This window comes from Ambystoma mexicanum, chromosome 4p (assembly GCF_040938575.1).
Source record: "Ambystoma mexicanum isolate Mex_15411 chromosome 4p, UKY_AmexF1_1, whole genome shotgun sequence".
In the NCBI taxonomy this organism is placed as follows: domain Eukaryota; kingdom Metazoa; phylum Chordata; class Amphibia; order Caudata; family Ambystomatidae; genus Ambystoma; species Ambystoma mexicanum.
Genome location: NC_090927.1, coordinates 316,884,279 through 316,896,530, shown reverse-complemented (window position 1 = coordinate 316,896,530; position 12,252 = coordinate 316,884,279).

The following is a 12,252-nucleotide window of genomic DNA, read 5'->3' as shown; positions in this document are numbered from 1 at the left end:
ACAAGCCAGGCAAAAAGCCTGTAGGCAGCAAAAAACACTTGAAGAATCTCCAGTAGATTACTTGAAGTAGCAGTAAATTTCAAAGCACATGTACAAGCACAATGATGGAACAACAAAGATAGCACACTTAAACAATGCTACAACAGGTTGTGCACCATGTTTGCTACATAATATACAATGATGCAGCACCAACGGATGGGTAGTGTCACTGCTCCGGTGTCCACGTGCAAGAGTGGCATGAACCAACCACCCCCTCTGTGGTCTGGGCGCCTCCAAGGTCAAACTTACGCAGGCCTCTGAGACCACGGTGGGGAAGGAGGGTCAGGGATATGTTGACTGGACAGGCATTGGTATGCTGGATAACTGGAAAGAGGGGCAGGAGAGGGGAGTCAGATTGTGAAGGGAAAGTAGAGAAAAGACAAAAATCTACTATTCACAATAACACATACTCAATCAGATAAATCATGTGCATCATGCACATTGTACCAAATGACTCAAATGGAAGTCAAAGAGATATTTATCTCTGGGGTGAGTGCTGACCTCCTGCCTGCACACTCTCAGGTCCGGTAACAGGAGCAGTTCAATTCTGCAAAGCTAGTAAGAGTTACTTATCTGTGTGTGTCCATAGCACACACACACACACACACACCATCATACATGCCCCAAAGCAAGTAACTCCTCCACAAACAAACACTCTTGTCTGCTGCTCCGTACCCATAGGTAAGACTCCCCCCGTGATGGTTCATACACTGTCAATGCAGTAAGTCAGGCGCACGTGGGTGCGTGGCAAATGGAAGACCAATGTGTCAAGATTCACACATCATGCAATGGTCCCTGGGTAAGCAGCTACAGGCATATAGCGAAGTACGACTTCAGTACAAGTAGTTTTCTGGCATCCCCCAAATAAAAGAGGTAGTGCATGTGTCAAATTGAACATGCAATGATATGCACTGCACACCAGTATGTCCCTCGCTGGGTGTCCCTGTGCGCAGCTCTATTTTTCCAGGCTTTGAACGCTAATGGGTTTATACATCTGCTTCAATGGAGCATGGGGGACTGGAGGATATGTCCGACAGCCCCTGCATGTGCCCATGACAACTTGGAAAGCAACTTGCCATGTGTCCACCAACTCATCTTAGCTGTACTGTGTGCTTCAACACCAAGAACTGTCCAAGCTCACCATCAGTGGCGCTACTTAGCCTGCATGTGCAACACACCTAGTGGAAGGTTGGCTGTGGTGTGTGCCCCTTGTGCTGCTCACCTTGCATGTAGTTCCTGGAAACACGTCTGCTTCTGTTGGATGAATGGGCACAAGCCCTGTGGGACTTCTAGCGCACACATGCGCATGTCTGCACCACCCAACGTGGCCAGATGCCAGACGTACACTGGCCCATGTCTGCCGGCAAAGGTGGTCTGGAGGCTCATTCTCCTGCAGAAGGGGCACAAAACACAAAATTAATGCCGGAAAGTCACCTGTGTGTGTCTCTTCATGCTGGTTGTGACTGGACCATGTCAGAGACGTACATCAGATTCCATCCCACGATCAGTGTGACTTTGACAGGCAAAGGGTGGCGGACACTCTCTACAGCATGAAGTGCATCAGGCACATGTACATTAAAGAAAATAAACATATAACACAATGCATAGCAATTAATGGACACCTGATTCCTGAAACCACCCATTTCTAATGCTGAAATGCTGTTGATAAGACCCCTACAATCCCTACTAGGGGTGTTAACACAAGTAGTACAGCAGCAGACAGGGCACAGATATGACAGTCCAAAGCCCTTGTGAAATGGACTGTAACACCGAACCATCCTTGCAAGCCTATGGATAAGGGAAGAAGGAGTGGCCTGTGTGAGTCAGGACCCCAAGCTGCAAACACATACACGAGACAAGCTTGAAGGGTCCAGCTGGAACAGACAGTGGATGCATTCAAAAGCCACACAGCACCACACTGTCACATGAAAGCACAATAGACAAGCAATTTTAAACTATATTAACTAATTACACTAACTATAAAAAACCTACATTACCTAATTAAACTAAATATCAAATCAAATGTTAACTAACTAAACTAAAAATCAAAATCAAAAATGGCCACATACGACCCGGGGGGGGAAGCACCCAGGAGGGGGGAGGTACAGGGTGCAGCTCAACACCCAAATGCGATGATGTTGAGGAAAAAAAAAACCTCCATAGGCTCAACGCCTGCACAGCCCGACCTGTGTGGGAGATACCTCGTCGTCCGAGTCTGGCTCATCCTGAAAAGGAGGACGTGGCACAGGAGCCTGACCAAACCTAGCTGCAGCTTGCCCCTCGTCGGGAGCAAGTCTGCCAGACGGGTGAGCCTGGTTTTGTGCAGCGATGACACATAGGTCTGCATGCAGAACCTCCCGTGATATGCGTGCTTCCTCTTGCAAGGTAACACATGTAACACAGAATTCTTACTGCAAGGCCTGGCTGGACAACTGATGTACCTCCCGGCAAGCATGTAGCTCAGCCGAGATGGTACGCTCAAGCTGTGCAAACCTCCCCTCTGGCTGCACCCTCTGGGACATCAAGAGGACACCCGGAGTGGATCTGAGGGACTCATACTCAGCCCTGAGGGCCTCCATGTGTGCCTCTGCATGAGCAGCAATTGCTTGACACAAACACAACATTTCAGCCCGGTGTGCTCTGTCTGAGCCTCCATGCCCAGCCTGAGCTAGAGGGCCGTGGACTGTGCTGCCCGCTGCTGGAGAAGCACCTGCCTGGCAGCGGGAAGCACGGATTGGGCCACACGCTCCATGCTCACAGCAATGTTTTCCATTGCTGCTCCCTGGCGTTCTGAATTGGCAGTCATGTCTTGCTCCCACTCAGTATACCTCATTGGCACGTGGCCACCGTGCTGCTAGGCTTGACACCTGCGGGACCCAAGGACCGCCCAACCTCGTTGGGTTGGCACTGCCCGTGGCTGCACGACTACATGCCCCTATCGATGTGATGGCCCAGGACCATCAGCAACTGGTGTGGAGGGTGACCCTGCGTCCCGATCCACCACAGGTAGAGGTCCCACCACTGTCTGACCCCTAAGTGCAGGTGTCGCAGACTGAGGAGTGTCCACATCAGAATCACTCACCCCTGGCGTATGGACCTGATGCACATCCAACTCGACATGGATGTCAGAGTGGTCATCTGGGCTGGACTCATTGCCAGCCAAAGACAAGATGGTCTGTAGCACAGGTGGGTTCTCGCGGTCTACCACCCCACGACCCCCACTTGTGCTGGGTTGCTGTAGTGATGACAACCCTGTGCCTGGCATGTCAACACCATTCTCTGGCTCCATTGCGTCATCATCTGAAAAGTAGAGAGAAATAAAGATCACTACACATGTTAGAAGCACACAACCCACACACACATAGACATCACACAGACAGCGAACACATGAAGCAGACATGTCACACACGAAAGAGAACCTGCCATGCATGCTGGGTCAACTTGACATTGCTTCTGTGATTAGGCATGTAGAAGGGTGTTATACTGCTCAGAAGTGGGTAGATGCAGTGCAAACATTTGTACGTTACTCACTCTCTACATGTACAAGTACTTCATGATGTGTATCATAAAACGTGAAGGCAGTGCAAGGTCAACTTCAGGCATCACGTGCAATGTGCATGCAATGGGCTGCATGGCTACAAGCAAACCACCCCTCCCCCTAAGTGGAAATGCAGGGATGCCTTGCATGGCATCAAAGGGATGACCAGAGACCTGTGCATTGACAGACAGTGTTGACTAGCATCAATTGCATCATCTGAGTCAAGTGACAACACAGCAGATGATGATGGGACAGTAAGCAGGACACATGATGAACCCTCAGTAGTACACCCACTTGTGCAGAAGACACTCCACCAGTTGGACAGAGTCAGTGGGCCTGAAACAGGCTGAGGCCTATGACCCACACAGACTGTCACACCCTAAACATGTGTGGGACGCAGGACTGAGCCACAGTGGCCATGGGAAGGCTGATGAAATGCCATGAAATGTAGGTCACCCTGGACACGTACTACAATGATCATCCACTCAAGGACACAGAGGGGCATGCATGGATGCACATGGAGCATGAATGGGCACTCATGTCCCTGCGGAGCATCTGACATCTGCACAGTCCAAGTGAGACACCCTGCATCAAGTACAAAGGATGTACCCCACTGCATGTGTCTGGCAGGTAGGCTGGTGGAAGTTAGCATGTACAGAGGACGCATGAACAGGCCATTGCATTACGGCAAAATGATGCAGACCAGTGCAAAGGTGATATTGGGGTGCAGGGGGGGTGAAGGGGCAAGGGAGCATGCCTACGTGGAGTACCTGCTTGCAGGCAGAGGACACATACACGTCAGTCATGCTATGACATAGTCCCAGTGCTGAGAGGAAGGACACCCCAGGATACATGCAGAAGGGCCAGTGAGCTGGAACATGGACCGGAGGGGCATCCAGGTGACCAGCATGTGAGTAGGGTGCAAGTGTGGTGATGAGGACAGTCCCCGTCTGCTCCACATGTCCACCCTCCTGCAGAGCAGCCATGCATCAGTGAAGCATTGCATTACTTGCATATCTGAACCATGTGCACATGACATGTAGTGGCAGTCATGCACAACATATCACACAAGTAAAACACACATGGCCTCGAAAAACACGCCGCAACACTCACTGGACTGGGCATCAAAGTACGGCATCTCTCCCACTCCTTCGACCGATTCAGGTGGTATGAATGCGCAACGAGTGACTCGTGCAGAGTGAGGTCTTCCTCCTCAGGTGCCGGCCCACTGCCAGTCACCAGAGTCATGTTGTAATTTGAGGCACGCTTTGCCTTAGCGCTGCCTTTGAGGTAATTCCAACGCTTTTTGCACTCTTGCGCCGTGCGCACCTCATGGCCAGATGCACTCACATGTTCCGCAACTTGCTTCCAGTGGGTATCACGATGGGCAGCTGTAGTTTGACAATTAGGCCCCACTATCATGTCACGGTTGTGGTCCCGCACGTACTCCACGAGAAAGTCCATTTCCTGCACACAGAAAGGCTTCTTCTTCCTCGACGTGCAGGAGGTCGTGGCTGTGTGTGGGGTCCCAGCCTGTGCTGCAGGTGCAACCTTCCTCCTCTTGGATGGTGGCGCAGACCCTGGCTGGCAAATACCGCCCTGATCAGTATGGCCAGTGGCACTGGTGGATTGAGCCAAGGGAGTGGCAGGTGGAAGGACGACTAAAGGCCTGACTTGCGTCAGTGGCTGCTGGGTGCCCTCGAATGGACCCTGCGCAGCAACATCCGCTGTGGCAGGGTCATTGACGGCGACTGTCCTGGTTGGTAGACTCACAACTGGGGTGTTGTTGGCTGCATCTGCCCCTGCACTTGCCAACACCCGGCTGGTCGGGGCAGCAGATGACATTACTGCCCCAGGGACACGTGTCTCAGTCAGGGCAGCCCTGCGTGCACCTACGGTGTTCCTCCTGCCCTGTTGGAAATCTTCCATGGACTCTTCAAGTACCAACACAGCCTGCGCTGGCAGAACCTGAGCCAGGGTGGTGGTGTCCACAGCTGCACCTGCAATTGGGGTGAAGTGGGTGGGATGCAAGATGTTAACAGCACCCCTGCTCCTGCAAGGCTGTATGTGACCCCGGTGATTAAGTGATGGGTCATGCAATGCTCAGGCATCCCAAAACTGCAGTAAAACCGTGCGCACAACCACTGCAGCCTACGTGCGTGGAATTAACCTCCCCCAGTACGCGGTGGCACCCAGGAACACGAAAAACGCACACGCGTGGGACACACAAGCTACTATGACCTTGAAAAAGGGTACGTAATACACAGGGGCACCCGCAGTGGGAAAAATAGCATGCACGACTCATCGTCAGACTAGCGCAATGATGAAAAACACGCGTAGCCAATACCCCCGCCAAAAGAAGAGATATGTCCTTGATCTGCTGTGAAGTTGTGATGGCGCGTGAAACAACATGAAGTAGCAACACACACGTCGGTCTCCATGAAAGGCACGCACAGCAAACTACTGGCCACGCTCACCTTTTACCCGTGTTGAGGGAAACGCCTGTGCGCGTTACGTCACAGATGCGCTTACATGCTAAGGGCCTTTACTCGAATTACACGCTGACGTGCACTTTTTTTCTCATGCCAAATCACTCTGTTTCAAGCTGGCCATGCAACAACACACGGAAGACCACGCTCCTGCCCAAAAGGCCATTTTCCTGACCCACAGAGCCCGAGCACGCTCCCACCTGCCATCTGCTGCTGCCTGCTGCCCACGTGCCCTGCTATTTGGTGCCTGCACGTCAGCCATCTGCAGGGGTCCAGTTGCTGTGTCCACTCCTGCTGGAACAGAAGACTTCTGACTGGGATACCATCGCTCCACAGCCCAGCCCCAGGACCCACTTGCCCACCCACACCTGCCTCGGGGGTCACCATGTCAGGGCAAACACCATCCGAGACCACTGCCAGAGAGGCAGAGGGCTACCAGCTTCAGTGACAAGGACGTTGGTATCCTGGTGGAGCAAGTTCTGGGGCATTATGATGCCCTCTTCACAACATTGCGTGCCGACAAGGAAGGACGGGAGAGGATCTGGGAGGACGTAGTGGTTGCCATCAACGCGGAGGGGGTGGCAACCCACAACGTCATGCACGTCCGGAAGCGCTGGTAGGACTTCAGGTCCAGGACCCTCAACAAGGCCCGGCGCCTCATGAAGGCAGAGGATGCAGAGGGGTGCCAGGTCAGCCTGACCAACATCCAGATGAGGGTCCTGGAATGCATAAACCCAGTGCTCCACGCCCAGATCCTTCAGAGGAATGTCTGGAGTCGAGCGGTAAGTGGCCATGCATTGCTGTGTGAAACAGGGCATGTTGCAGTGTGCTGGTAGTCAGCTACTTGCCTGTATGTGTAACATAGGCCATGTATGGATGTGTGTCTGCAGGCACATCATGGTAATGCATGTGAGACCAGTAATGCGTGAACCACATGGATGGTGCATGTGTTCCAATGCAACATGGGGAGCTGCATGCGGAATGCACACATGAATGCATGCCTGTCTCTGTTCTTGGACATGGATGGGGGGTGGGAGATGGGTCTTGCTCTCATGTACATGCATGGTGTACATGTCTGTGTGTCTGAGAAGAGTGTGTGTGACTTTTAAACGCCATGGATGCATGACACATGTCCGTGACAATGTGTTGATTCACTTATACAGTCTAGTCACCCTTGTATCCACAGTGTCTGTGGTGTACGCGCCCTGATGCATGGCTCTCCGGTGATGTGTGTGTATGGGATCAGTATGAGCCATGATGCATGTGAGTTTGAAACCAAACCTTTATGTCAATAGAGGCCCTTGTACATGGATGCTGATTTTGATTGCATGCGCCGTGCCTGTTTCTGCATGTGTGTTGCCTGCATTGACCCTTGTGTTGTGGAGGGACAGGATGGAAGCTTCGTTTCACAGTGCCACTCATGTGTTATTGCTTCCTGTCTAGAGGACTATTTTACAGTAGCCTCATGCTTGTGTTCTATGTCTCCCTCTACGCAGCGTCGAGTGAAGAAGAGGGCGGAGACGGCGATGTGGAGCAAAGCGGCGGGGATGCCTCCACTGGGCGGCGACACAAGGCCCAGCCATCCTCCCAGGAATTGCCATCATCCGGGAGCGAGGGGACTGGTGCCGCGTCTGCCACTGCGGCTGTAGTAGAAGGGCCGGTTGATCCCCCACAGGGGCTTGCAATGGCGGAAGACGGTGCAGAGATATCGAGGTTGGTGGACTCCACAGAGGAGGAAGAGCCCGCTACTGAGCTGGACATGGGGCCTGGTGGGGGTGGTACCACTGGTGCAAGTGGTGCAGTCCAGAGCCAGGGGCAGGAGGCAGCACAGGTCGCCGCAGAGGGGCCTGTGCATGTCACTGTCCCTGACCCTGTGACTGCACCACCATGCACCAGCAGGGATTCCCTGTCCCAGGCCCATCCGCAGGTAGGGGGAGGCCCACGTCATCTGGCACTGCACTGTGGACGATGAGTCCCATGACCGTATGGGCTCCGTCCTGATTGGTGTCGCGTTGCGCACGTGTGACATTCGTGATGACGTGCCTGCTTCCTGGGGGGACCACGCACGCCATCACAAAGAGCTGCGTGGCAATGTGGCACAGTTGGGAGGGGCCATGGTCAGAGGGTTCCAACACGAGTCGCGCACTCTGGCGGTGCTCTCCTCCTCTGTGGAGACTATGCGCCAGTCGTTCTCCCTGCCGTCTTCTGGCCCAGATTTCACCAAGGCCCACTGTGGACCTGGCCTGACCAACACAGCCAGCTTGGTGGAGATCCCATCTCTGCCACAGTCGGGAGTCGGAGGTCCAACAGGGTTGGGCACCCCACCAACTGGAGACCAGCAGATGGAGGATGTGCAGGCATCATTGGACAGGGCACATGGACAGCAGCAGCTGCACGCTCAAGGTGGGAGCGATGATGGCTCGGGGGCATCAACATCAGAGGGGCAGGCATCAGCCAGAGGGCAGGAGGACCCTGGAATGGGAGTGTCTTCTGTGTGGCTGCGGTTGGGCCAGCGTATAGATGCGGAGCGGCAGTGGGTGGAAGAGGCGTGGCTCCCCATGGTCAGGGCGGAGTTCTCCATGCGCCGGGTGTTGAGGCGGGCTGAGTGCCTCGAGGCAACTCACAGGGAGTTGGAACAGGCCATGACTGCATACCTGCGAGACCTCGGGGCCAGGGCAGAGGCCCGCATCCAGGAGACTGACATGGAGTTCGATGATGCCCTGGCCCACGACATCACAGAGTGAGCCGTAGGACTTGCCTGCCGCCATTGTATATAGTTAGTTAGTGTGAGGTTTCCTTTCTGTTTTTATTTCTTTTGGGACGCTTGGACAATGCCCCACGTTTTTGAATATAGTTCTTCATTAGGTAGGTTTTTTTTATGGGTTTCATTTCATTCGTTGGGCTCATGGACCCTGGTTTCAATCGTTGTACATAGTTGAACTGGGGATTTCCGAAAAATAATTTATTTTAAATCACCATGGATCAATGGATTTTACAATTTTGCTTTGGTGGACAGAGGTTTGGACTAACTTTTTTTGGATTACTTTGGATTGAGACTTCATTTCTTTTTTTTCATTTTTGGACATGCATTTCTTTTCTTGTTTAAAATAATGTTCATGTTTTCATTCCATTACCTTCATTTTGTGCAAAATACATTTTGATTTATTACTTCCATGTGTGGTATTCGCTCATTGGTTTACTGCATGTCACAATGTGGGTTTACACAATCACTGGCACCCAGTGGGTGTGTGTGACAGACATGTATTGATGTACATAGTTGACTTTTGGTTTGTTTCATGTTATAGGCCTTTCAGTGTGGGGTGGATGGGAAACTTGATTGGGTCTCAAGACTGGGGTGGCGTGCAGTGGGATTTTGGTGGACATGAGGCCCATGAATGTGCATCTTTATGACATGTCGGGGGGGACATGAGTCGGGGCGTGCTGGCAGGTGCCTGTCAATGCTGGATGAATGGGGGTGCAGGAGGACATGGGTCGGGGCCTGCTGGCAGGTGCCTGTCAATGATGGATGGGTGGGGGTGCAGGGGGACATGAGTCGTGGCCTGCTGGCAGGTGCCCGTCAATGTTGGTTGGATGAGGGTGCAGGGGGACATGAGTCGGGGCCTGCTGGCAGGTGCCCGTCAATGCTGGATGGGTGGGGATGCAGGGGGACATGAGTTGGTGCTCACTAGTGCATGGTGACATGTGGGCTGTCTGGGGGGCATGGCCAGGATGGATGGGCTGCCTACGGGACATGGCCAGGGGTGCAGGGTAGTCCCCTGTGGTGTGGGCTGCCTGCAGGGGCTGGGGAGGGAGTAGAGGGCACACCTGGGAGGACCCACACTTCCAATTCATGTGTGAACCTCCCTGCGCACCCCTCAGAATACACGTACCCCACTCGCATGAGGCCTATCGCATGTGATTCTCCCTGCACACCCCCGAAATACACATACCCCGCTCGCACAAGGCCTGTCACGTGTGACTCTCCCCGCGCACCCCCGAAATACATGTACCCCGCTAGCACAAGGCCTATCGTGTGTGATTCTCCACGCACACCCCCGGAATACACGTACCCCGCTCGCACAAGGCCTTTCGTGTGTGATTCTCCCCGCGCACCCCCAAAATACACATAACCTGCTCGCACAAGGCCTTTCACATGTGATTCTCCACGCACACTGTTAGGGAGAATTCTCTGCTTAGGCTGAATTTCCTAACCTAGTGAGTCCCCCAGCAGCTTTGCTGGATTTCGGGAGTTTGTTTTTTTCCATCCTGCCAAGAGTGAGACTCTTTTCCTCCCACTCTTGGACATGAATGTGTGTAATTCCTTTGAATGTCAATGTGTTCTATGGGCTATGGGGTCTTTTACTCCATAGGGTCTCATATGTTTTTCTATGTGTGTTACACCGCACCCTACGTGCCGTAACCCTGTGGCGTCCTAGCAGACCTCCACCATAGACTCCATACCCGGGGACTGACTACTGTCTCCCCGGGCATGTAAAGTCACCATTGGCTTTACTAGACCTAAATTTACTAAGAGAACTAGTACAAACCATCTTATTGTGGACGTGCTAGTAGGGGTAATTCGATTACTCCTAGATCTGTTACTCGAGGGGGCACTGTCCCGTCCCCCCTCATCGAGTTTTGGCTGGTGGCAGTGGAAACTACTTGTTATGTTCGACCCCGAACATAACCCTATGGGATTCGTCCCATTGTTAGAGATTGATACTTTTTCTCGTTAATTTCTAACGTACCACCGGTCTACTTATCTTAAATAAGTTTATCGGATGGTATTTTCTGCCAGAACTCGGTTTTTAAAAATGGCGTCTGTGTTCGTCTCTGTGACTCCTAAACCAAATGTTGAGCCCTTTGTTCCACTTTTGGCGGGCCTCTGTACAGAGACCCTCCAAAGTGGTGCCATTCTGTCTGGGTTACCACAGGGGTGTGGGAGGGGGTTTAGGCACCCTGGACCGAGTTGCCTTGCCAACTCCGGTCGCACTCTGGTGTGATTGGCCCAAGTGGTGAGCCTCCCCGCTCACCACTTAGTGTGTGTTGATTGACAGCTAGGCTGAATGAATGGGGGGTTTCTGCATAAAAGCAGGGCTTTTGGGACTGGATCTTCACAAGTCGCCACAGGGCCTAAGAATCCGACGAGGGTAACGCTGAGCCGACCTGCACGACGACACCTCCGGTGGAGCCCTGCGGAACCGACTCACCACTTCCTGACGACAGAGGAGATCTCCCTGCCGGAGAGTCTCTTCCCCTGACTGGTGGGAACAACCAGTCCCCTTTGCTTTTTCTTTGCCTCTGGACGCAGTGGTCGAATTGCCTGTGCAGAGCACCTCGGCAACCAGATAGCCACTACCCCTGTACCGCGACCAAAAGGTGGTGCCTTGTGACGGAGCACTCCACGGCTGGTCTCTTCCCTGGTGGTGCACCGGACTTCACTTTTCTTCGACGACGAGATCATCTCTACTCTTGGCAAAGACCCGATGTGCATCCACCACCAGGAACAACTGCCCCCACTGGAGCTGCCCTCCACAAACAAGGTACAGTGTCAGCCTGGCTTCCCTTTCGATCGGATCGAGTGAGGTGTCTTAATCCTCTCCTTTCCGTTGGGTCGCCTCGAAGCTTTTTCTCACGCATTGTTCTGAACTGGTTCTATCTTCCAATAACAATTTGCTACACAGACTCGAACGCATTTCCACAAAGAGACTTTTTGGGACATACCGCCTTGCCTCTCTCCGAGTGGGCCTGGCCTCTGAACTTTATGATCTATTGTGGTTCTTGTCTTCTTGCCTTGCATTTTTCCTGTGAAGTATTGAACTGTGTTGATTTCGTAACCTGCTTATTTTTCTCTCCCGTCCTTACTGATATTGGAGTGCCATCTAGGTTGAGGCATACACCTCTGTCTGCAAATAAGTGATGCCGGTAGAACCTAGACTTGTCGAAATATTGTTAGGGGGATTGATCGTTTCTTCTTCGTAGAGTAATTGTGATTGAAGTGTTTGCCGTGATAGTGCCATAGTGTTTTCCATAGATGTTCCGTTATAAATAAATACCTTAATATCTTTACACTGAGCCTCGTTGCGTGTTTGCTTGTCTTACTGTGAATTGCCCTATATTGTATACTCCACATACTGCTTAACTCTTCTTGAGGGAAGTCTGACTGCTCAGCCACAGCTACCAAGT